The sequence below is a fragment of the Manis javanica genome, chromosome 13 (genome assembly GCF_040802235.1).
Source record: "Manis javanica isolate MJ-LG chromosome 13, MJ_LKY, whole genome shotgun sequence".
Taxonomy (NCBI): domain Eukaryota; kingdom Metazoa; phylum Chordata; class Mammalia; order Pholidota; family Manidae; genus Manis; species Manis javanica.
Window position 1 is genome coordinate 36,186,286 of NC_133168.1, and position 24,713 is coordinate 36,210,998.

The window sequence follows — 24,713 nt, forward strand, 5'->3', positions numbered from 1 at the left end:
CCTAATCTTTCAAATTATATAAATTAAAAACCCCCTTGTATGACTTTTTTCTCTTAATGTTTCAGTTTGTCACATTTATACCAGTTCTCAATTGGTCATGGAAATAATCCCAATATTTAACTGTTTCAATAGGTGAGACTTTGAAGGAGAAGAACCTTGATCCATTGTGCTGGTACCTGAAAGACGCAAGAGGGTTATTGATGGGACAGCAGGTAGAAACTTCCTTCCTTTCTGAAGTTTTTCCTTAAAGTGGTTTTGAACTCTGCCCAGCAGCCCTGAATATTTTTGATTTGGTTGAATCATTTACCATCCACTGTTTGTGGTAAATGGAACATGTGTTGGAAAATGAATAGTCAGCATGTGCTTAATCCCACTCGAGTGAATTATTGATTCCAGGAACATTTTTAATTGGTCGGTCATTCAATCTCTGTGGCTTATTTAGTCTTCGTCTTTTATCTTTTCCACCTGTGGCCACAGAATTGTTCTTCTTACATGCATTTATATCAGACGGTAACTTATTTTTAAGCTACATCCTCGGGTGAGTTGTTCCATTTTTGTATAGGGGTAGAAAAAGATTCCGTTCTTTCCTTTTATGATCTTTGGCTACTTCTGTAATTAAGTTCATAGAAGTAAGATAAACAAGAGAAAAGCTATCTTGAATACCTATAAAGAGGAGCATCTCAAAGGCACAAATCCTTAAAGACCTTCAGGCAATATAGTGAGGCTGAGATAACACCTGAGCTAAGTAAGGGGGTTTGGGCTCTGGAGCTAAAATAGGAAGGATGATCATTTATCTGAGATGAAAAGATAAAATATTTGGAGAACGTGTTTCTCCTGTCATGCACATGAGTCTTTGGATATGAAAAGTACCTTTGGCAATAGCTCTTTTACTGGTATAGGTCTTCTATCAAACTTCATTTATGCAATAAGCAAGAGGAAAAAGCTTCTTCTGAGTCTGGTGGGTCTTAATTGCCTTTAGCACAAAATAATTTACAACCTGGGGTGATGTCCTGTGTTCCTGCTCAGTCCCACCTAGGCAACTTCCCCAAGAAGTTTCTTGGTTCCAAATTTGGGTTTTTACATTGCTCCATCTCATGGAGCTAGTCTCAGCCCTCACAATAGATAAGTTCAGTAAAACTCATTAAAGGAGGCGGTGGTGTAGGTCAGCTCCCAAAGTTTGGCTTATACTGTGTAGGCCATTGGGTATTTAATCAGAGGCATTTCTATGGACACTAAAGAAAAGCAATGAATAATCAGAGAAGCTGTCTTTAATCACAGTTTCTCAGGTGAACGCAGGAGGTTGAGAAGATTTTTTACACATGTGGCTTGAAACATATTCAGATGTGATGATGGCAGCCAGTGGTAATATGATAAATATTTCTAGTTTGAAGATTGAATTTCTTTGCAGATCTTTCTGAGAGGCTACATAGCAACAGGCATGGTCCGCAGATGAGCTACTGTGGTAAATTACCTGATATTCAAACCATGATGTCCAATTTAACATGTCTGTCTTCTGAAAAAGGGAGGTTTTAGTTCCCATTGATTCCACATCAGTATGTTTGGAGAAAATTGGAAGCATTAGTTTGGAGGGTTACAGCCAATATTGGAGGAAAGTAGAAGAAATTCAAGTGCAGTTCAATTTACAGGTCAAAATGAAAACCTCAAAGGCAATGGACAGGTCTTAAATATGCTATCCACAAGGCTGTGGTGTACATTTTTGCTGAATATAGTTTTTTTCTGTACAGTTACCCCATTTCTAATGGAGATAATCATAGTAAGACCAATTTGTTTGTAACATACATGTAGTCTCCACCTTGATGTGATTATTAACATAAGTGCAGTGGGAATAGTTGACTATAGACTCCTTGACAGTTGGCTTTTTGAGAATATGGCAAAAGGAGTCTGAGTTTGACTCTAAAAAATATCTTGAGGATAGGAACAAAGTCCGGGGCTGGCCATCAAACTTAGCATGCAATACTTCACAATTTGACTTAATTCCGCTCTTCTTGAAGTCCCCACATATCCTGAAGGTCCTGGGCCTGCCAGGAAGTGACCTGTCTTACTCACCAGAAATGGCTGCTGGGAGTCCTATAAACAAGGTAGTAGGACAATTTTTCCAAGGGGTTGGATTGGATTCATAAAGTCACCCTTAGTTCCATAGAGATGCCTGTCATGAGTGAGTCCATGTGTATCTCTCTCAAATATGCCATGCAAGCCAAAGCCCTGTATATCCAGTTGTGTCCTGTTAGAAAGGGAGCAGAATTTTATTGAACTTCCACAAGTAAATACATTACTGAAAAAGCTCAATGGTCATTAAAACTTTATAAATTCTAGGGGGAACAGGTAGTGTGATGGATTAAATGTTTCATCCTATTTCATACGGTACTCATTACCAAAATGCTGCTTCCTTTTTTTTTTAAGTTTTTTTCTTCAGTTTTCTTTCTTTTTTAAAAAATTTTTTATTTTAGTATCATTAATCTACAATTACATGAAGAACATTATGTTTACTAGGCTCCCCCCTTGACCAAGTCCCCCCCCACATACCCCTTCACAGTCACTGTCCATCTGCATAGTAAGATGCTGTAAAATCACTACTTGTCTTCTCTGTGTTGCGAAGCCCTCCCCGTGCCCCCCACGCACTATATATGCTAATCATAATGCCCTCTTTCTTTTTCCCCGCCCTTATCCCTCCCTTCCCTCCCATCCTCCCCAGTCCCTTTCCCTTTGTTAACTATTAGTCCATTCTTGGGTTCTGTGATTCTGCTGCTGTTTTGTTCCTTCAGTTTTCCTTTGTTCTTGTACTCCACGTATGAGTGAAATCATTTGGTACTTGTCTTTCTCCCCCTGACTTATTTCACTAAGAATAATACCCTCGAGCACCATCCATATTGTTGCAAAAGGTAGAATCTGTTTTTTTCTTATGGCTGAGTAATATGCCATTTTGTATATGTACCACATCTTCTTTATCCATTCATCTACTGATGGACATTTAGATTGCTTCCATATCTTGACTATTGTAAATAGTGCTGTGATAAACATTGGGGTTCATCTGTCTTTTACAAACTGGAGTGCTGCATTCATAGGGTAAATTTCCAAAGTGGAATACCTGGGTCAAATGGTATTTCTATTTTGAGCATTCTGAAGAACCTCCATACTGCTTTCCACAATGGTTGAATTAATTTACATTCCCATCAGCAGTGTACGAGGGTTCCCCATTTCTCCACAACCTCACCAACAATTGTTGTTTGTCTTTCGATGATGGCGATCCTTACTGGTATCAGATGATATCTCATTGTGGTTTTAATTTGCATTTCTCTGATGATTAGCGATGTGGAGCATCTTTTCATGTGCCTGTTGGCCATCTGTATTTCTTCTTTGGAGAACTTTCAATTCAGCTCCTCTTCCCATTTTTTAATTGTATTATTTGCTTTTTGTTTGTTGAGGTGTGTGAGCTCTTTATATATTTTGGATGTCAATCCTTTATCAGATCTGTACTTTATGAATATATTCTTCCATACTGTAGGATATCTTTTTGTTCTATTGATGGTGTCCCTTGTTGTACAGAAGCTTTTTAGCTTGATATAGTCCCACTCCTTCATTTTTGCCTTTGTTTTCCTTTCCTGGGGAGATATGTTCATGAAGAGGTCACTCATGTTTATGTCCATGAGATTTTTGCCTATGTTTTTTTCTAAGAGTTTTATGGTTTCATGACTTACATTTAGGTCTTTCATCCATTTCGAGTTTACTTTTGTGTATGGGGTTAGATAGTGATCCAGTTTCATTCTCTTACATGTAGCTGTCCAGTTTTGCCAGCACCAACTATTGAAGAGACTGTCATTTCCCCATTGCATGGCCATGGCTCCTTTATTGTATATTATCTGGCGATATATGTTTGGGTTAATGTCTGGAGTCTGTATTCTGTACCAGTGGTCTGTAGCTCTGTTCTTCTGCCAGTACCAAACTGTCTTGATTACTGCGGCTTTGTAGTAGAGCTTGAACTTGGGGAGCGAGATCCCCCCCATTTTATTCTTCCTTCTCATAATTGCTTTGGCTATTCGGGGTCTTTGCTGGTTCCATATAAATTTTTGAACTATTTATTCCAGTTCATTGAAGAATGCTGTTGGTAATTTGATAGGGATTGCATCGAATCTGTACATTGCTTTGGGCAGGAAGGCCATTTTGGCGATATTAATTCCTTTTAGTCAGGAACATGGGATGAATTTCCATTTGTTAGTGTCCTTTTTAATTTCTCTTAAAAGTGTCTTATAGTTTTCAGGGTATAGGTCTTTCACTTCCTTGGTTAGGTTTATTCCTAGGTATTTTATTATTTTTGATTCTATTGTGAATGGAATTGTCTTCCTGATCTCTCTTTCTATTAGTTCATTATTAGTGTATAGGAAAGCTACAGATTTCTGTGTTTTAATTTGTATCCTGCAACTTTGTTGAATTCCGATATTAGTTCTAGTAGTTTTGCAGTGGAGTCTTTAGGGTTTTTTATGTACAATATCATGTCATCTGCATATAGTGACAGAGTGACTTCTTCTTTAACAATCTGGATTCCCTGTATTTCTTTGTTTTGTCTGATTGCCATGGCTAGGATCTCCAGTACTATGTTGAATAACATTTGGAAGAGTGGCATCCCTGTCTTGTTCCCGATCTCAGAGGAAAAGCTTTCAGCCTCTCCCTGTTCAGTATGATTTTAGCTGTGGGTTTATCATATATGGCCTTTATTATGTTGAGGTACTTGCCCTGTATGTCCATTTCGTTAAGAGTTTTTATCATGAATGGATGTTGAATTTTGTCGAATGCGTTTTCAGCATCTATCGAAATGATCATGTGGTTTTTCTTCTTTTTGTTGATGTGGTGGATAATGTTGAAGGATTTTCGAATGTTGTACCATCCTTGCTTCCCTGAGATGAATCCCACTTGGTCATGGTGTATGATCCTCTGAATATATTTTAGACTCGGTTTGCTAATATTTTGTTGAGTATTTTTGCATCTATGTTCACCAGGGATATTGGTCTGTAGTATTCTTTTTTGGTGGGGTCTTTGCCTGGTTTTGATATTAGGGTGATTTTGGCTTCATAATGAGTGTGGGAGTATTCCCTCCTCTTCTATTTTTTGGAAAACTTTAAGGAGAATGGGTATTATGTCTTCTTTGTATGTCAGATAAAATTCTGAGTAAAATCCATCTGTCCGGGGGTTTTGTTTTGGGTAGATTTTTGATTACTGATTCAATTTCATTGCTGGTACTGTGTCTGTTTAGATTTTCTGTTTCTTTCTTGGTCAGTCTTGGAAGGTTGTATTTTTACAGGAGGTTTTCCATTTCTCCTAGGTTTTCCAGCTTGTTAGCATATAGATTTGCATAGTATTCCCTAATAATTCTTTGTATTTCTGTGGGGTCTGTCGTGATTTTTCCTTCCTCTTTTCTGATTCGGTTGATGTGTGTTGATTCTCTTTTCCTCTTAATAAGTCTGGCTAGAGGCTTATCTATTTTGTTTATTTTCTCGAAGAAGCAGCTCTTGGCTTCATTGATTTTTTTTCTACTGTTTTATTCTTGTCAATTTTATTTATTTCTTCTCTGATCTTTATTATGTCCCTCCATCTGCTGATCTTAGGCCTCATTTGTTTTTCTTTTTCCAATTTCAATTATTGTGATCTTAGACTATTCATTTGGGATTGTTCTTCCTTCTTGAAATATGCCTGAATTTCTATATACTTTCCTCTTAAGACTGCTTTTGCTGTGTCCCACAGAAGTTCAGGCTTTGTTTTCTTTTGGTTGGTGCAGTCAGTCCATTTACATTTAGAGTGATTATTGAAAGATATGTACTTATTGCCATTGCAGGATTTAGATTTGTGGTTACCAAAGGTTCAAGGTTAGCTTGTTTACTACCTTACTGTCTAACTTAACTCGCTTATTGAGCTATTATAAACAAAGTCTGATGATTATTTGTCTCCCTGCTTATTCCTCCTTCTCTATTCTTCATATGTTAGGTGTTTTGTTCTGTGCTCTTTTTAGGAGTGCTCCTATCTAGAGCAGTCTTTCTAAGATACCCTGTAGAGGTGGTGTGTTGGAGGCAAATTCCCTCAACTTATGCTTGTCTGGGAATTGTTTAATCCCTCTTTCATATTTAAATTATAATCGTTTTGGATACAGTATCCTCGGTTCAAGGCCCTTCTATTTCATTGCATTAAATATATTATGCCATTCTCTTCTGGCCTCTAAGGTTTCTGTTGAGAAGTCTGATGATAGCCTGATGGGTTTTCCTTTGTAGGTGACCTTTTTTCTCTCTCTGGATGCCTTCAATACTATGTCCTCATCCTTGATCTTTGCCATTTTAATTATTATGTGTCTTGGTGTTGTCCTCTTTGGGTCCCTTCTGTTGGGAGTTCTGTGTGCCTCCGTTGTCTGAGCAACTATTCCCTCCCCCAGTTTGGGGAAGTTCTCAGCAATTATTTCTTCAAGACATTTTCTATCCCTTTTTCTCTCTCTTCTTCTTCTGGTACCCCTATAATGCAGATGTTGTTCCTTTTGGATTGGTCACACAGTTCTCTTAATATTCTTTCATTCCTGTAGATCCTTTTATCTCTCTGTCAGCTTCTATGAGTTCCTGTTCTCTGGTTTCTATTCCATCAATGGCCTCTTGCATCTTATCTATTCTGCTTATAAATCCTTCCAGAGTTTGTTTCACTTCTGTAATCTCCCTCAAGATATCTGTAATCTCCCTCCAGACTTCATCCCTTAATTCTTGCATATTTCTCTGCAGCTCTGTCAGCATGTTTATGATTTTTATTTTGAATTTTTTTCAGGGAGTTTGGTTAGGTCTTTCTGTGCTGTTCCTCTCTCAGGTGTTGTCTGAACTATCTTGGACTGGACTAAATTTTTTTGCCTTTTCATGGTGATAGTAGTGGCTGTAGGCAGGTTTGTGAGTCTGTCAGCTGGGAGAAGAAAGTCCTTTCCTGCATGCTGGATGCCTTGCCATACTCCACTGCCTGTGTCTGTTACTCGCACTCCTGGAGCACCACTGGGTTAGTCCCCTAAACTTCTGTGAGTGGGGTCTCTGCCAGAGCAGCACAGGTCCCTGTGGGGAGTGGCAGGGATGCCAGGTGCACTCCTACATGATTGAGGTGCCCCTGCAGGGCAGCTGTGTGCCAGGAGTGGCCTTTGGATCTGGCCCGGGTGGCTGTGCATTGGGCTGGGATTCCGGTCAGCTTCTGAAAGTGCCCTGCTCCTTCTGGCTCTGCTGCAGGTGCATGCGGAGCTCTCCCATGGGGGCCTCTAACAGGCTCCTCTGGCTCCACTGCTGCCAGTGCATGCAAGCTGTACCGGGCTGTTTGATTGCCCCTGCTGTGGGCTTGCACAAGCCTCTCCTGGTGTCCTCTGGTGCCATTAGCACACACGGTGTGCTCCTGGTCCCTTCCAGTGCAGCTGCCCCCGGCACATGCTACCACTCTCCCACTACTGGGCCAGAGTGTCAGGATCTGTGCCAGTTGGAGGAATGACTGGCAGGTTTCTTAGTGCTGTGAGAGGCTTCAGAGTTGCACTGCCTCCCCATGGCTTAGGGCACCTAAGGTTCCCCGGGATTCCCAACTGCTGGCTAAGTGCACTGGAATGACTTCGTCCAGCTATGGGGTCCCTGTCTCTTTAAGACTTGTAGAAAGCACTCACTTTTCTTTGGTCTTGGGGGCACTGATTGTGGGGACCTGTCCACAGATTTTGCTTTTCTGTTTCTCTAATATCCAGCACCCCGTGCACCTTGTATCTGTGCTCTGGGTGTGGATTTCTAGAAGTGGTGGTTTAGCAGTCCTGGGCTTCCACTCCCTCCCTGTTCTGACTCCTTTCTTCCTGCTGGGTTCTGGGGTAAGGGAGCGTTTGGGTCCCGCTTGGCCATGGCTTGTATCTTACCACCTTCATGTGATGTTGAGTTCTCACAGATGTAGATGAATCCTGGCTGTTGTACTGCATCCACTAGTGTCTCTTTTAGGGATAGTTTTATTTATTGTACTTTCATAAATATATTTGTTTTGGGGAGGAGATTTCCTCTGAACTACTCATGCCATCATCTTCCCATCCAAAATGCTGCTTTCTTAACAGAAAAGTGAAAAGGTTTCCTTAAATATGGAAAAACAACCAATGAAGAGCATGCAATGTTTCAAATCAAAAGTCATAGAAATTATAATAATCCTCATTCTATGCAGTCTCCTGCAATTATTTCTCATTGATCTTCATCTTTTGTTTGCAGATTTATGAAGCCATAATTTTCTCTTTTAGAGTGATTTAAATTCTTATCCAGTTAAGTGGCATGATTGGAAAGGTATCATAAAGCCATGGTTGTTAGAATTGTTTGCATTAATGTCATTGAAGACAAGTCCTTTTGAAAGAATCAGAACAAAAGAATAATTCTTTTCTTTGTGGTGTTGTCTGTTGGTTCATTTTTGGGAATCTCATTGCTGTAGGCAGTTGAGCCTTCCTACTCTTTCCCATGAAATTATCTGTACACTGATCTATTCTTCAAAAAGAAAGAAAAGCAAAGAAATAAATGGGATTTGGATTAAAGATGGTGGCATGAGAGGAGAGACAGAGGCTTCCTCCTAAAACTGGATACATTTAGAAAATTTAATTGGTGCAACTAATCCTGAGAGAGCAACAGGAAAGAGGACACATCAGACTGCACACACCTGGAGAAAAGAGCAGACCTCAGTGAATGGGGTAACGTACCAGAGCTGTGGCTGCATGGGACCTGAGCCCCTCCCCCACCCTAGCTCACCAGTGGGAGGAAGACAAACAGAGCAGGGAGGGAGTGGAAGGCTTGGGACTGCTGAATACCTAGCTCTGGAGATCTGTGCTGGGATCAAAAACCTACATTTCAGGGTGCTTTCATGAGACTCACATAACTATTGGGTTACAAAGTTAATACAGGCAGAGTTCCTGGGGAGACTGGGATTCTGGCTGCTTGTGGAAAGCAGGGATCCATATCTGCCTGCTCTTGGACAAAAACATCCCTGTGTTCCCAGCCAACTGGCTCAGGCAGTGGAGACAGGCACAGGAGCCAGTAGGTGGGGAACAGCTCTTTCCTACCCCCAGTACTGCTCCTCTGAAACCCCTGACATTGCTTCAGGGGCTGAGCAGCTCCAGAATAGAGCTTCTGGACACTAGAGGGCACCATATACAAACATGAAACGCCAAAGGAACCTTGTCCAGAGCAAAATTGTTAATACAACTCCTGAGAAAGATTTAAATGATATGGACCTCGTGACTCTTCCTGAAAGGGAGTTCAAAATAAAAATAATCAACATCCTAATGGAGAGACATAAAGACATCCAAGAACTCAGGAATGAATTCAGGTCAGAGATCCAATTGTTAAAGAACGCGATGAGGGTATTAAAAGCAGGTTGGATATGGTGGAGGAAACAGTAAATGAAATGGAAAATAGAGAAAAGGAATACAAAGAAGCTGAGGCACAGAGAGATAAAAGGATCCCTAAAAATGAAAGAATATTGAGAGAACTCTGTGACCACTCCAAGCAGAACAATATTTGCATTATAAGGATACCAGAAGAAGAAGAGAGAGAAAAAGGGATAGAAAGTATCTTTAAGGAGGTAGTTGCTGAAAACTTCCCCAATCTGGGAAAGGATATAGTCTCTCAGGCCATGGAGATCAACAGATCCCCCTACACAAGGGACCCAAGGAAGACAATAGCAAGACACATAGTAATTAAAATGGGAAAGATAAAGGATAAGGACAGACTGTTAAAAGCAGCCAGAGGCAGAAATAAGATCACATACAAAGGAAAGCCCATCATACTAACAACAGACTTCTCAGCAGAAACCTTACAGGCCAGAAGGGAGTGGCATGATGTATTTAATGCCATGAAGCAGAAGGGTCTGGAACCAAGATTACTTTATCTAGCGAGATTAACATTTAAATTTGAAGGAGGAATTAAACAATTTCCAGATAAGCAAAAGCTGAGAGAGTTTACCTCCCACAAACCATCTCTGCAGTCTATTTTGGAGGGAATGCTATAGATGGAAGTATTCCTAGGGTTGGATAGCTGTCACCAGAGGTAGTAAAATTATGGTAGGGAGGGTGGAGCAGCTGATTGTGAGGCAAATGCAAAATTAAATTGACTATCCCCAAGGTCAATAAATGGATAGAGAAAAAGTACAGAATTTGATACCTAATATATAAAGAATGAAGGAGGAAGAAAAAGGAGGAGAAATAGAAAAGAACCTTTAGATTGTGTTTGTAACAGCATACTAAGTGAGTTAAGTTAGACTCTTAGATAGTAAGAAAAGTAATATGGAACCTTTGGTAACCACTAATCTAAAGCCTGAAATGGCAATAAGTACACACCTATAGAAAATCACCCTAAATGTAAATGGACTTAATGCACCGATCAAAAGATATAGAGTCACTAAATGGATAAAAAAGCAAGACCCATCTATATGCTGCTTACAAGAGACTCACCTCAAACCCAAAGACATGCACAGCCTAATCCCATCTACAATCAGGTAGAAACTCAGTAGGGCATATGCATTCCTCCAAAGCCTGCATATGCATTTCCCTCCACCAAGGAGATTATAAGCCATTTGATCTATGCAATTCAAGTGACATCCAGAGAATAATCAGCTTTCTCCCAGAGGCATCTTAGACAAAATTTTAACACAGGTACCCAAAATACAAGGCACATTAATGCATTTAGAAAAAATTAAGCTTTCATTTTAATACAATTTATGAAGGTTTCACATGAGCAACACAGTAGTTTCAAAATTTTCTCATATTGTCAAGTCCCCCCTCCTCATTGCAGGCCAGGTATGTCAGCATAGTAAGATGCTGTAGAGTCATTACTGTCATCTCGGTGGTGTACAGCCTGCCCTGTAACCTAACTATATTGTGAGTGCCAATTATAATGCCCCTTAATCTCCTTCTCCCTCTCTTCCCACACACTCAATCAAACTCCTACATTTTGGTAACAACTAGTGTCTTCTTGGAGTCTGTGAATCTGCTGCTATTTTATCTTGTTCCTTCAGTTTTACTTTTTTGTTACACACCACAAATTAGTGAAATCATTTAGTACTTGTCTTTCTTTGCCTGGATTATTTTACTGAGCATAGTACCCTCTAGATCCATCCATGTTATTGCAAATGGTAAGATTTGTTTTCTTCTTGTGGCTGAATAATATGGTACTGTGTATATGTTCTACAACTTCTTTATCCATTTATCTATGATGGACACTTAGATCGCTTCCAGATTTTGACTATTATAAATGGTGCTGTGATAAACATATAAATGGTGCTGTGATAAGCTGATCAAGGTGCTGTGATCAAGGATCTTGTTTTCCTTAGGTAAATTCCTAGGAATGGAATCCCTGGGTCAAATGTTATATCTATTTTTACTTTTTAAGTAAACTCCATATCAGTTTACATAATGGTTGAATTAATCTACATTCCCACCAACAGTACAGGAGGGTTTTCCTTTCTCTACATCCTCCACAGCATTTGTTGTTTCTTATCTTTTGGATGTTGAACATCCTAACTTGTTTGAGGTGATATCTCATCATGGATTTAATTTTCATTTCCTTGATAATTACCAATATGGAGCATGTTTTCATGTGCCCATTGGCAACCCATATTTCTTCTTAGGAGAAGTGTCTGTTCAGATCCTCTGCCCATTTTTTTATTAGTTTTATTTTGGTATCATTAATCTACAATTACATGAAGAATATTATGTTTACTAGGATTCCCCCCTTCACCAAGTCCCCCCACATAACCATTCACAGTCACTGTCCATCAACATAGTATGATGCTGTAAAATCACTACTTGTCTTCTCTGTGTTGCACAGCCCTCCCGTGCCCCCACCCCACACTATACATGTTAATCGTAATGCCACCTTTCTTTTTTCCCACCCTTATTCCTCCCTTCCCACCCGACCTCCCCAGTCCCTTTCCCTTTGGTAACTGTTAGTCCATTCTTGGGTTCTGTGCTTCTGCTGCTGTTTTGTTCCTTCATTTTTCTTTTGTTCTTATAATCCACATACAAGGGAAATCATTTGGTACTTGTATTTCTCCGCCTGGCTTATTTCACTGAGCATAATACCCTCTAGCTCCATCCATGTTGTTGCAAATGGAAGTACTGTTTATTTCTTATAGCTGAGTAATATTCCATTGTGTATGTGTACCACATCTTCTTTATCTGTTCATCTACTGATGGACATTTAGGTTGCTTCCATATCTTGGCTATTGTAAATAGTGCAGCAATAAACATAGGGGTGCATCTGTCTTTTTCAAACTGGATTGCTGCATTCTTGGTGTAAATTCCTAGAAGTGGAATTCCTGGGTCAAATGGTATTTGTATTTTGAGCATTCTGAGGAACCTCCATACTGCTTTTCACAATGGTTGAACTAATTTACATTCCCACCAGCAGTGTAGGAGGGTTCCCCTTTCTCCACAACCTCATCAATATTTGTTGTTTGTCTTTTGGATGGTAGCCATCCTTACTGGTGTGAGATGATATCTCATTGTGGTTTTAATTTGCATTTCTCTGATGGCAAGCGATGTGGAGCACCTTTTCATGTGTCTGTTGGCCATCTGAATTTCTTCTTTAGAGAACTGTCTATGCAGCTCCTCTGCCCATTTTTTAATTGGATTATTTGCTTTTTATTTGTTGAGGTGTGTGAACTCTTTATATATTTTGGATGTCAACCCTTTATCGGATCTGTAAGTAATGAATATATTTTCCCATATGGTCGGATACCTTTTTGTTCTATTGATGGTGTCCTTTGCTGTACAGAAGCTTTTCAGCTTGATATAGTCCCATTTGTTCATTTTTGCTTTTGTTTCCATTGTCCGGGTAGATATGTTCAAGAAGATGTCACTCATGTTTATGTCTAAGAGATTTTTGCCTATGTTTTTTTCTAAGAGTTTTATGGTTTCATGGCTTACATTCAAGTCTTTGATCCATTTCGAATTTACTTTTATGTATGGGGTTAGACAGTGACCGAGTTTCATTCTCTTACATGTAGCTGTCCAGTTTTGCCAGAAGCATCTGTGGAAGAGACTTTCATTTCCCCATTGTATATACAGGGCCCCTTTATCGAGTATTAGTTGACCATATATGTTTGGGTTAATGTTTGGAGTCTCTATTCTGTTCCATTGGTCTGTGACTCTGTTCTTGTGCCAGTACCAAACTGTCTTTATAACTGTGGCTTTGTAGTAGAGCTTAAAGTTGGGGAGTGAGATCTCCCCCCACTTTATTCTTCCTTCTCGGGATTGCTTTAGCTATTCGGGGCCTTTCGTGTTTCCATATGAATTTTTGAACTATTTGTTCCAGTTTATTGAAGAATGCTGTTGTTAGTTTGATAGGGATTGCATCGAATCTGTATATTGCTTTGGGCAGGATGGCCATTTTGATGATATTAATTCTTCCTAGCCAGGAGTATGGGATGAGTTTCCATTTGTTAGTGTCCTCTTTAATTTCTCTTAAGAGTGTCTTATAGTTTTCATGGTATAGGTCTTTCACTTCCTTGGTTAGGTTTATTCCCAGGTATTTTACTCTTTTTGATGCTATTGTGAACACAACTGTGCTCCTGATTTCTTCTTCAATTAGTTTATTGTTATTGTATAGGAAAGCCACAGATTCCTGTGTGTTTATTTTGTATCCTGCAACTTTGCTGTATTCCGATACTAGCTCTAGTAGTTTTGGAGTGGAGTCTTCAGGGTTTTTTATGTACAGAATCATGTCATCTGCAAATAGTGACAGATTAAGTTTTTCTTTACCAATCTAGATTCCTTGTATTTCTTTGTTTTGTCCAATTGCCGAGCTAGGACCCCCAGTACTATGTTGAATAACAGTGGGGAGAGTGGGCGACCCTGTCTTGTTCCCGATCCCACAGGAAAAGCTTTGAGATTCATGCTGTTCAGTATGATGTTGGCTGTGGGTTTATCATATATGGCCTTTATTATGTTGAGGTACTTGACCTCTGTACCCATTTTGTTGAGAGTTTTTATCATGAATGGATGCTGAATTTTGTCGAATGCTTTTTCAGGATCTATGGAGATGATCATGTGGTTTTGTCTTTTTTTTTGTTAATGTGGTGGATGATGTTGATGGATTTTCTAATGTTGTATGATCCTTGCATCGCTGGGATGAATCCCACTTGGTCATGATGTATGATCCTTGTGATGTATTTTTGAATTCAGTTTGCTAATATTTTGTTGAGTATTTTTGCATCTACATTCATCAGGGATATTGGTCTGCAGTTTTCTTTTTTGGTGGGGTCTTTGCCTGGTTTTGGTATTAGGTTGATGTTGGCTTCATAGAATGAGTTTGGGAGTATTCCCTCCTCTTCTATTTTTTGGAAAACTTTAAGGAGAACGGGTATTATGTCTTCTCTGTATGACTGATAAAATTCCGAGGTAAATCCATCTGGCCCGCGGGTTTTGTTCTTTGGTAGTTTTTTGATTACCACTTCAATTTCGTTGCTCGTAATTGGTCTGTTTAGATTATCTGTTTCTTTCTGGGTCAGTCTTGGAAGGTTGTATTTTTCTAGTAAATTATCCATTTCCTCTAGGTTTCCCAGCTTGTTAGCATGTAGGTTTTCATAGTAGTCTCTAATAATTCTTTGTATTTCTGTGGGGTCCGTCGTGATTTTTCCTTTCTCGTTTCTGTTTCTGTTGATGTGTTGACTCTCTTTTTCTCTTAATAAGTGTGGCTAGAGGCTTACCTATTTTGTTTATTTTCTAGAAGAACCAGCTCTTGGTTTCATTGATTTTTGCTATTGTTTAATTCTTCTCAATTTTATTTATTTGTTCTCTTATCTTGATTATTTCCCTCCTTCTGCTGACCTTTGGCCTCATTTGTTCTTCTTTTTCCAATTTCGATAATTCTGACATTATACCCTTCATTTGCGATTGTTCTTCCTTCTATAAATATGCCTGGATTGCTATACACTCTCCTCTTAAGACTGATTTTGCTGTATCCCACAGTAGTTGGGTCTTTGTGTTGTTGTTGTCATTTGTTTCCGTATATTGCTGGATCTCCATTTTTATTTGGTCATTGATCCATTGATTATTTAGGAGCATGTTGTTAAGCCTCCATGTGTTTGTGAGTCTTTTTGCTTTCTTTGTGCAATTTATTTCTAGTTTTATGCCTTTGTGGTCTGAAAAGTTGGTTGATAGGATTTCAGTCTTTGGAATTTACTGAGGCTCTTTTTGTGGCCTAGTATGAGGTCTATTCTGGAGAATGTTCCATGTGCACTTGAGAAGAATGTATATCCTGTTGCTTTTGGATGTAGAGTTCTGTAGATGTCTATTAGGTCCATCTGTTCTAGTGTGTTGTTCAGTGCCTCTGTGTCCTTACTTATTTTCTGTCTGGTGGATCTGTCATTTGTAGTGAGTGGTGTGTTGAAGTCTCCCAAAATAAATGTGTTGCATTCTATTTCCTACTTTAATTCTGTTGTATTTGTTTCACATATGTTGGTGCTCCTATATTGGGTGCATATATATTTATAATGGTTATATCCTCTTGTTGGACTGAGCCCTTTATCAATATGTGATGCCCTTCTTTAATTTTTTGTTGCTTTCTTTATTTTGAAGTCTTTTTTGTCTGATACTAGTATTGCAACAGCTGCTTTTTTCTCTCTGTTGTTTGCCTGAAATATTTTTTTCCATCTCTTGACTTTAAGTCTGTGCATGTCTTTGGGTTTGAGGTGAGTCTCTTATAAACAGTATATGGATGGGTCTTGCTTTTTTATCTATTCTATTACTCTGTGTCTTTTGATTGGTGCATTCAGTCCATTCACATTTAGGGTGATTATTGAAAGGTATGTACTTATTGCCATTGCAGGCTTTAAGTTTGTGGTTACCAAATGTTCAAAGTTAGCTTCTTTACTATCATACTGTCTAACGTAACTCGCTTATTGAGCTACTATAAATACGGTCTGATGATTCTTTATTTCTCTCCCTTCTTATTCCTCCTCCTCCATTCTTCATATGTTGGGTGTTTTGTGCTGTGCTCTTTTTAGGAGTGCTCCCATCTAGAGCAGTCCCTGTAAGTTGCCCTGTAGAGGTGGTTTGTGGGAGGAAAATTCTTTCAACTTTTGCGTGTCTGGGAATTGTTTAATCCCTACTTCATATTTAAATGTTCATCATGCTGGATACAGTATTCTTGGTTTGAGGCCCTTCTGTTTCATTGCATTAAGTGTATCATGCCATTCTCTTCTGTCCTGTAGGGTTTCTGTTGAGAAGTCTGATGACTGCCTGATGTGTTTTCATTTGTAGGTGACCTTTTTTTCCTCTCTGGCTGCCTTTAATACTTTGTCCTTTTCTTTGATCTTTGCTATTCTAATTATTATGTGTCTTGTTGTTGCCCTCCTTGGATTTCTTGTAATGGGAGTTCTGTATACCTATGTGGGCCGAGAGGCCATTTCCTCCTCTAGTCTGCGGAAGTTTTCAGCAATTATTTCTTCAAAGACACTTTCTGCCCCTTTTTATCTCTCTTCTTCTGGTACCCCTATAATGTGGATATTGTTCCATTTTGATTGGTCACACAGTTCTCTTAAACTTCTTTCATTCCTGGAGATCCTTTTATCTCTCTCTGCATCAGCTTCTCTGTGTTCCTGTTCACTGTTTTCTAGTCCATTAATGGTCTCCTGCATTTCGTCCATTCTGTTTTGAAGTCCTTCCAGAGATTGTTTTGTTTCTGTATTCTCCCTCCTTAGTTCTTGCATATTTCTCTGCGAGTCCATTTGCATGGTTATGACTTTTGTTTTGAATTCTTTTTCAGGAAGATTGGTTCAATCTGTCTCCCCAGGTTTCTTCTCAGGGGATGATGTTGAAGATGTCATAGGTGTCTAGGTTAGTCTTGTCTGGATCAAATTTTTTTGCCTTTTCATGTTAATAGTTGCAGTGATGTGCTATTTACTGTCTGTCATCTGGGAGAGTCTTGACTCTTTCCACTTGGCTCCTGGCCTTTCTTTACTTGGAAAACTGTGATCCCTAGTTGCTTGTGTTGGGCAATTGCGTGTAGACTGGGTCTGTGTATCTTGCCCGGCCAGAATGGAGGAAGCCTCCTTGCTGTGGGCGTGGCCATCCTCAGGCTGCTGCTGTCCTATGGCGGGGCCCGGAGGGGTAATGGATGGGGTCTGTTTGGCTGTTTGCCTCCATGAGGGGTCTCAGAGCTGTTGTCCAGGGCGTTAGTGCACCCAGAGTTCCCTGGAATTTCCAGCTGCTAGGCTGTGATCCGGGATGCTTCCATCCAGCTGTTGGGTCCCTGTCCCTTTAAGACTTCCAAAAAGCACTCACTTTTCTTTGTTCCCAGGGTGCTGGCTGCAGGGATGCCCTCAAGGCTCTTACTGTCCTGTTTCCCTAATTTCCAGCACCCCACACACGCACTGTGTGCCTGCACTCCTGGTGCAGATAGCTAGGGCTGGGTGTTTAGCAGTCCTGGGCTCCCTCTCCCTCCCCACTCCGACTCCTTCCTCCCACCGGGACCTTGGCTGAGGGGCCTCATGTCACGCCAGGCTGCAACTTGTATCTTACCTCTTTCACCAGGCACTGGATTCTCGCAGGTGTGGATGTGGTCTGGATGTTGTCCTGTGTCTTCTGGTCTCTCTTTTAGGGATGGTTGTATTTGTTGTATTTTCAAAAATATATATGTTTTGCGGAGGAGATTTCCACTGTCCTACTCATGCTGCCATCTTGGCTCTGCCCCTCATAGCCCATTTTCTAATTGAATTATTATTTTTCTTGTGTATTGAGTCATGTGAAGTCTTTATATATTTTGTATGTTAACCCCTTATTAGATAAGTCATTTGTGAATATATTTTTCCATACTATAGGATTCCCTTTTGTTCAGCTTATGGTGTCCTTTGCTGTATAGAAGCTTTTTAATTTGATGTAGTCCAATGTGTTCATTTTTGCTTTTGTTTCCCTTGCCTTTGGAGATGTGTTCAGGAACAAGTTGCTCATGATTATATTCAAGAAATTTTGCCTGTTTCCTTGTAAGAGTTTTGTGGTTTCATGACTTACATTAAGTTTTTTATCCATTTTGAGTTTACTTTTGTGTAAGGAGTTAGACAATAATACAATTTCATTTTCTTATGTGCAGCTGTCCAGGTGTGCCAAAACGAGTCGTTTAAGAGGCTATCAGTTACCCCATTGTGTATCGCTGGCTCCTTTATTGTATATTAATCTGTCTTATATGTGTGGTCTTTATCTTGTTTTCTATTCTGTTCCATTGATCTTTTGGTCCATTCTTGTGTCAATTCCAAATTGCATTGATTACTGTGGCTTTGTAGTAAAACATGAAGTTGGGGAACATAATGCCCCCAGCATTGTTCTCCTTCTCAGGATTGCTTTGGCTATTCAGTGTTTTTGTGGTTCAATATGAATTTTAGAAATATTTCTTGTAGTTCGATGAAGAATGATTGTTGGAATTTTTGCAGAGATTGCATTTAATCTGTAGACTGCTTTAAGCAAGATGGCCATTTTGACAGTATTCTTCCTATCCATGACGTCAGGATGTATTTCTATTTATTGGTGTCTTCTTTAATTTGTCTCATGAGTTTCTTGAAGTTTTCATAGTATAGGTCTTTCACCTCCTTGGTTAGACTTATTCCTATGTATTTTATTCATTTTGATGCAATCATAAATGGAGTTGCTTTCCTGATTTCTCTTTCTGCCAGTTCATCATTAGTAGTTAGTAGTTATTTCTGGGTATTGAGTTTGTATCCTCCAAATTTGCTGAATTCAGTTATCAGTTCTAGTATATTTGGGAAGATTCTTTAGAGTTTTTTATGTACAATATCACATGACCTTCAAACAGTAACAGTTTTACTTCCTGCGCACAAATCCGGCTGCATTTTATTTCTTGTGCTGCTGATTGCCATGGCTAGGACCTCAAGTGCTATGTTGAATAAAAGTGGTAAAAGTAGCATTCCTGTCTTATTGTTGAATTTAGGGGAAAAGTTCTCAGATTTTCACTGTGAGGTATGATGTTGATCGTGGGTTTGTCATATATGGCCTTTATTGTATTGAGGTACGTACACTATATACCAATTTTGTGGAGAGTTATTATGATGAATGGATGCTGAATTTTGTCAAATTATTGGTCAGCATCTATTTAGATGATCACGTGACTTTTATTCTTTTGGTTAATTTTGTGTATGATGTTGATTGGTTTTTAAATATCGTACCATTCTTGCATCCCTGGAATAAATCCCACTTGGTCATGATCTCTCATTTTTTTATGTATTTTTGAATTCAGTTTGCTAGTATTTTATTGAGTGATTTTGCATCTGTGTTCATCAGGGATATTGGTGTGTAATTATCTTTTTTTGTGGTGTCTTTGTCTGTATTTGGTGTTAGTGTTATGGTGACCTCACAGAATGAGTTTGGAAGTATTCGATCTTCTACTTTTTGGAAAACTTTAAGGAGGATGGGTATTAGGTCACCTCTCCATCACTGGTAAAATTCAGTGCTGAAGCTACCTGGTCCAGTGGTTTTTTCCCATAGGTAGTGTTTTGATTACTGGTTCAATTTCAATGCTGGTAAGTGGGGTGTTCAGAATTTCTGTTTCTTCCCCAGTCACTCGTGGATGGTCGTATTTTTCTAGAAAGTTATCCATTTCTTCTAAGTTATCCAATTTGTTAGCATATAATTTTTCATAATATTCTCTAATAATTCATTGTATTTCTGTGGTGTCAACAATGATTTTTCCTTTCTCATCTCTGATTCTGTTTATGTGTGCACACTTTCTAGTTTTCTTGATTAGTCTGGGGAAAGGTTTATCTATTTTATTTATTTTATCGAAGATCCAGCTCCTGGTTTTATTGATTCTTTCTTTCTATTGTTTTATCTGTATCAGTTTTATTGTTTCTTCTCTGATGTTTGTTATGACCTTCTTTCTATTCACTTTGGGCCTCGTTTTTTCTTCTTTTTCTTCTTTCATTAATTGTGAGTTTGGACTGTTTATTTGGGATTGTTCTTTTTTTCCTGAGGTAAACCTATATTGCTCCATCCTTTCCCATCAGAAATGCCTTTGTTACATCCACAGGTTTTGTGGTGTTGAGTGGTTTTCATTTGTCTCCATATGTTTCTTGATCTCTATTTCTATTTGGTCATCAACCGATTCATTATTAAGGAGAATGTTATTAAGACTGCATGTGTTTGTGGGCTTTCTTTTTCTCTGCATAATTTATTTCTAGTTTCTTACCTTTATGGTCTCTGAAGCTGGTTGGCATTTTTCATCTTTTTGAATTTACTGAGGCTCTCTTTGTGGCCTAGTATGTGATCTATTTTGGAAAACATTCCATGTACACTTGCGAGGAATGTGTATCCTGCTGTATTTGGGTGGAGTGTTGTGTAGATGTCTTTTAGTTCTATCTGTTGTAATACATTGTTCATTTCCTCTGTATCCTTAATTATTTTCTTCTGGTTTGTCTACCTTTTGGAGTGATTGGTGTTTTGAAGTCTCCTAAAATGAAAAATTGCATTCTCTTTTCCCTTTAATTCTGTTAGTATTCATTTTATATATTTAGGTACTACTTTTTTGGGTGTATATGTATTTACAATGGTTATATCCTTTTGTTAGATTACCCCTATCATTACATAATGTCATTCTTTGTCTCATGTTACTTTCTTCTTTTTAAATCTATTTTGTCTAGTAATGCTACTCCTGCTTTTTCCTCCCCATTATTTGCATGAAATATCGTTTTCTATCACTTCACTTTTACTCTGTGTATGTTTTTGAGTTTGAAGTGATTCTCCTATAGAGAACATATAGATGTGTTTTGTTTTTTTTTATTTATTCTGTAACTATGTCTTTTGATTAGTGCATTCAGTCCATTTACATTTAGGGTGATTATCGATAGATAATGTACTATTGCCATTGCGGGCTTGAGATTTGTAGTTACCAAAAGTTCAAGGGCAGCTTCCTTGCTGTCTAACATTCTCTCTTTAGTCACTTATTAGGCTATTTCAAACACGATCTAAAGATTTTTGTTCCCCTTCTACTTCTTCCACTCTTTATACAAAAGATGGCATACTTTGTACTCTTTGTCTATCCCTTGACTAACTTTGTGAGTAATTGATTTTAATATGAATTTACTTAGAAATTTATTAGTCTACTTACTTTACAGTGGTTTAATTATCTCTGGGACAACTATTCAGCCTTAGGAGTACTTCCATCTTTAGCAATCCTTTTAAAATACATTGTAGAGGTGGTTTGTGGGAAGTAGATACCCTCATCTTGGCTTCATATTCTGGAAGATTTTATATATTTTATTCATTGCTTCATATTTAAATTATTTTCTTCATTGCTTCATATTTAAATGATAATGTTGTCATGTAAAGGATTCTTGGTTGGAGGCTCTTCTTGTTTCATTACATTAAATATATCATGCCTCTCCCTTCTGACCTGTAAGGTTTGTGCTGAGAAGTCTAATGATAACCTGATGGGCTTTACTAAAAGTGATGTTTTTTCTCTCTCATCTTTTAATTACCACTCCTTGTCCTTGATCTTTGTAATTTTTATTTAATATATGTCTTGGTTTTGTCTTCCTAGGGTGCCTTGTATTGGGAGATGTCTGCACTTCCATGACCTGAGAGACTATTTCCTTTCCCAGTTTGGGGAAGTTTTCAGTGAATAATTCCTCAGAGAGCCTTTCTAACCATTTTTCTCTCTCATTTACTTCTGGTACCCATATCATGTGAATATTGTTCCACGTGGAAAGGTCACACAGTTCTCTTATTTTACTTTCATTCCCAGCTATCATTCTTTCCCTCTGTGCCTTAGCTTCCTTGTTTTCCTGTTCTCTAATTTCTATTTCACTTATATATATTGTCTCCTCTACCTCATCTAATCTACATTTAAATACCTCCATTGTATGTTTTATTTCAGATACTGTATCTTTCAAAGTTACTATCCCTTTCTTCAAGTCATTCCTGAGATCTTAAAAATTTTTTTCTGTATCCTGGTGAGTCTTTTTATGATTTTTATTTTGAAATTTTTATCAAGAACATTGGTGATTTCCATTTCACCTTGTCCTCTTATGTTGTCTTTCCCTGTATTTTTGTGTTAAATTTTTTTTGGCATTTCATTATTGTAGTCATTACTATGGAATAATGACTTTGTGTAGGAGGCACCCTCTAGTGCCCAGTAGCTCTTTGCTCTGGAGATGACAAGCACATGGAGCAATGACTGAGGTAGCAGGCAAGTGGAACCAGCAACAGCTGGGAGGACAGGGCTCTTTCCTACATTTCCGGCTGTAGTGCCTGTCTCCCTGCAAAGTCCAGTGGGGAAGCACACAGGGGGAGTTTCCATATTACACCACTCTAGGTGATGTCAATAAGGCCACACTCTGGCTGGCCTGGCACAATGGTGGGGGAGCAGGTGTCTAGTACAGGTGACAGCCAGGAGGAGTGTGAGTCAGGCTGTATACCACAGTGAGGGGCTTCGGGACTGCTTTGTCCAACTGGGGGAGGAGCGTCTTATGCTCCTGAGAGTACCCATCCTGCTGGGCTGAGTGGGCCAGGATGATTTTCTCCACCTGTCCTTTGTCCTGAGGAACCAGCTCTCTGTGCCCCTTAAATACCCTTCTCTTTATTAAGTAGTATTTAAATTTTCCAGTGTTTCTTTTTTCACAGTGGAGCCAGGTGTGCATACCTGTTCTCCACATGTGGTTGTAATTGAAGTTCTCTGAGTATTTCACCTTTCTTTACTTTCCAACCCTACTAACTTCCAGAGCACCATGTAATGTGGGTTTGTGCTCCCAGAGCACATCTTCAGGTATAGGTGTTTAGCAGTCCTGGGCTTCTATTCCGTTCCCACTACATTTCTCTTCCTCCGTTTTTGGGCTGAGGGTGAGGGAGGACTTGGGTCCTTCCAAATTGCTGCTTTGCTCTTTTACCCTTTCCTCTGATGTCTTCTGTTTTCCCCAGATGTAAACAGTCTGTTAAGTAGGCTTTGTGTATTTCTTGGAAGATCAGTTGTATTTGCTGTATTTTCATTTTATATGTGGTTTTGGGAATAGGGTTTCTGCCTCACCTCTCATGCCACCATCTTTTAACCATTTATCACTTTTGAAATGATAACAAGGTACAAATATTCACTCTACACATTCCTGTACCTTTACATATGTATCACTGTAGCTCTGGGCCAGAAGGGTGTCCCAACTCTGGGCATATTCACTTTGGATGAAGTGAGACTGAAAAATGTTAGCAGAACATTGGGTGTAGAAAGGGGATTTTACCAAGCTTTATTATCACAGTGGTAGATCGAGTGTTAAAAACATGTCTGCATCTGGCTGTCTGTCTCTGCTCCGGGATCTGCCTGCTATAAGCTGTTCCCTCACCTCTAGATTTGCTTTGCTATGCTCTGATCTTAGCACTTGGTGTACCTCCTTTCATAGCAACATGGGTAATAATGGCTTATCTCCAATGGATATGCAAGCATACACCTTTGCAGTAGGCTAAGTATTACATCAGTACATGTTCACACTGGGAGAGCAGCATGGGATCAGATTAGAATCCTGGGCAGAGAACTTCCATCTTTCCTACACTCTACTCCTCCGAGGATCTCATAAAACAATTTATGTGACCTCCATCTTCTGCGATGGTCCTTCTCTGGCTTCAATTGTTGCCACATCTCCAATAAGAAGTTATTTGACTTTCCAACCAATTTTTCTGTGTCACCCCTGCTTTTATTGAATCATCCCACATCTGGGTCCTCGTGACCTCCACAGGGGCTTTAAACACTTCTCAGGAGACTGGTGTTCCTTTTCATGCCTGCATCACCTTAGCCTTCCTCAAATCTGCCACAGTATGGGTAACCTCGTTTATGAGTTGCCTTATGTGAGGGGCAATAATGGCTACTAGGGGCCCAAAGAGACAAAGGGGAACCATTTGCAACACCGTATCACTCACCCCGTGGTAAAGAGCCCTTCACTTGGGCCATGATTTTCTGTCTTATATAGGGCATTTTTCATAACCAACTCCTATTAAGGCCCTTTGGACCTGAGCATAAGTCTGTCATTTTATGTAGAAAGATCGTATGTCACCCTGTTTGGGCCATATAGTGCAAAGTACGGCCATGAGCCAAGCAAGGAAGATGTTGATTGGGATCTGGTATGCATTTTGTTATTGTTTCATCAAGGCAGCAAGAGATGTCAGGTAAATAAGCTCTCCCATTTCTAACCTGGACAGAATAATCCCATCCATGCCAACATCTCAGAGGTGCAGGAACCAGGCTGATATGGACTCCAAGGGTTTCTTCCTAATAGCCCAAGTCCACCAGCTCTCCCTGCATCTAAGGGTAGAGCATGGAGTGCTCCACAACATGGCAAGGGACCTTCACCACTATTTGAGGAACCTGTCATTGCTGTTTCCTTAGTTTCTTTACTACAACTGGGCATTATTTCAGTAGAGGAGGGGTTGGTGCCTCTGGCACCATCTCTACTTCCCCATTCACCCTCAGTGTATTTCCCACCACTTCGAGATCTGACACAAACCTCTTGCCACCCCACAGTGCACTTCCATCTCAGTCACAACTATACCCTTTACCTTCTCCACAGTGCATCGTAGCAATGCTATCTCAGTTATAAACAAGTCTTTTACCTCCTCCACCACACCTCACAGCATGAGTTCTCATGCTGCCTCATTGCTTGCTTCTTGCAGGAGTCCATCCTTCTCCTGTAAGGCCTTTCTTATTCTGTGT

At 39.4% G+C, this 24,713-nt stretch overlaps 1 protein-coding gene across 2 annotated transcripts in view; it reads left to right on the top strand.

Moving 5' to 3' along the window:
- The first annotated feature begins 420 nt into the window (after positions 1-420).
- The window catches only part of LOC118970081 (amine sulfotransferase-like), a 65,985-nt gene continuing 41,692 nt past the window's right edge, over positions 421-24,713 (top strand). Inside the window, exon 1 of one of the 2 annotated variants that reach the window (XM_037005582.2) lies at positions 421-538. The gene's annotated coding sequence lies outside the window, so the exon portion shown is untranslated. The remainder of the gene's footprint in view (positions 539-24,713) is intronic. The other variant, XM_037005583.2, reaches the window with a different exon arrangement.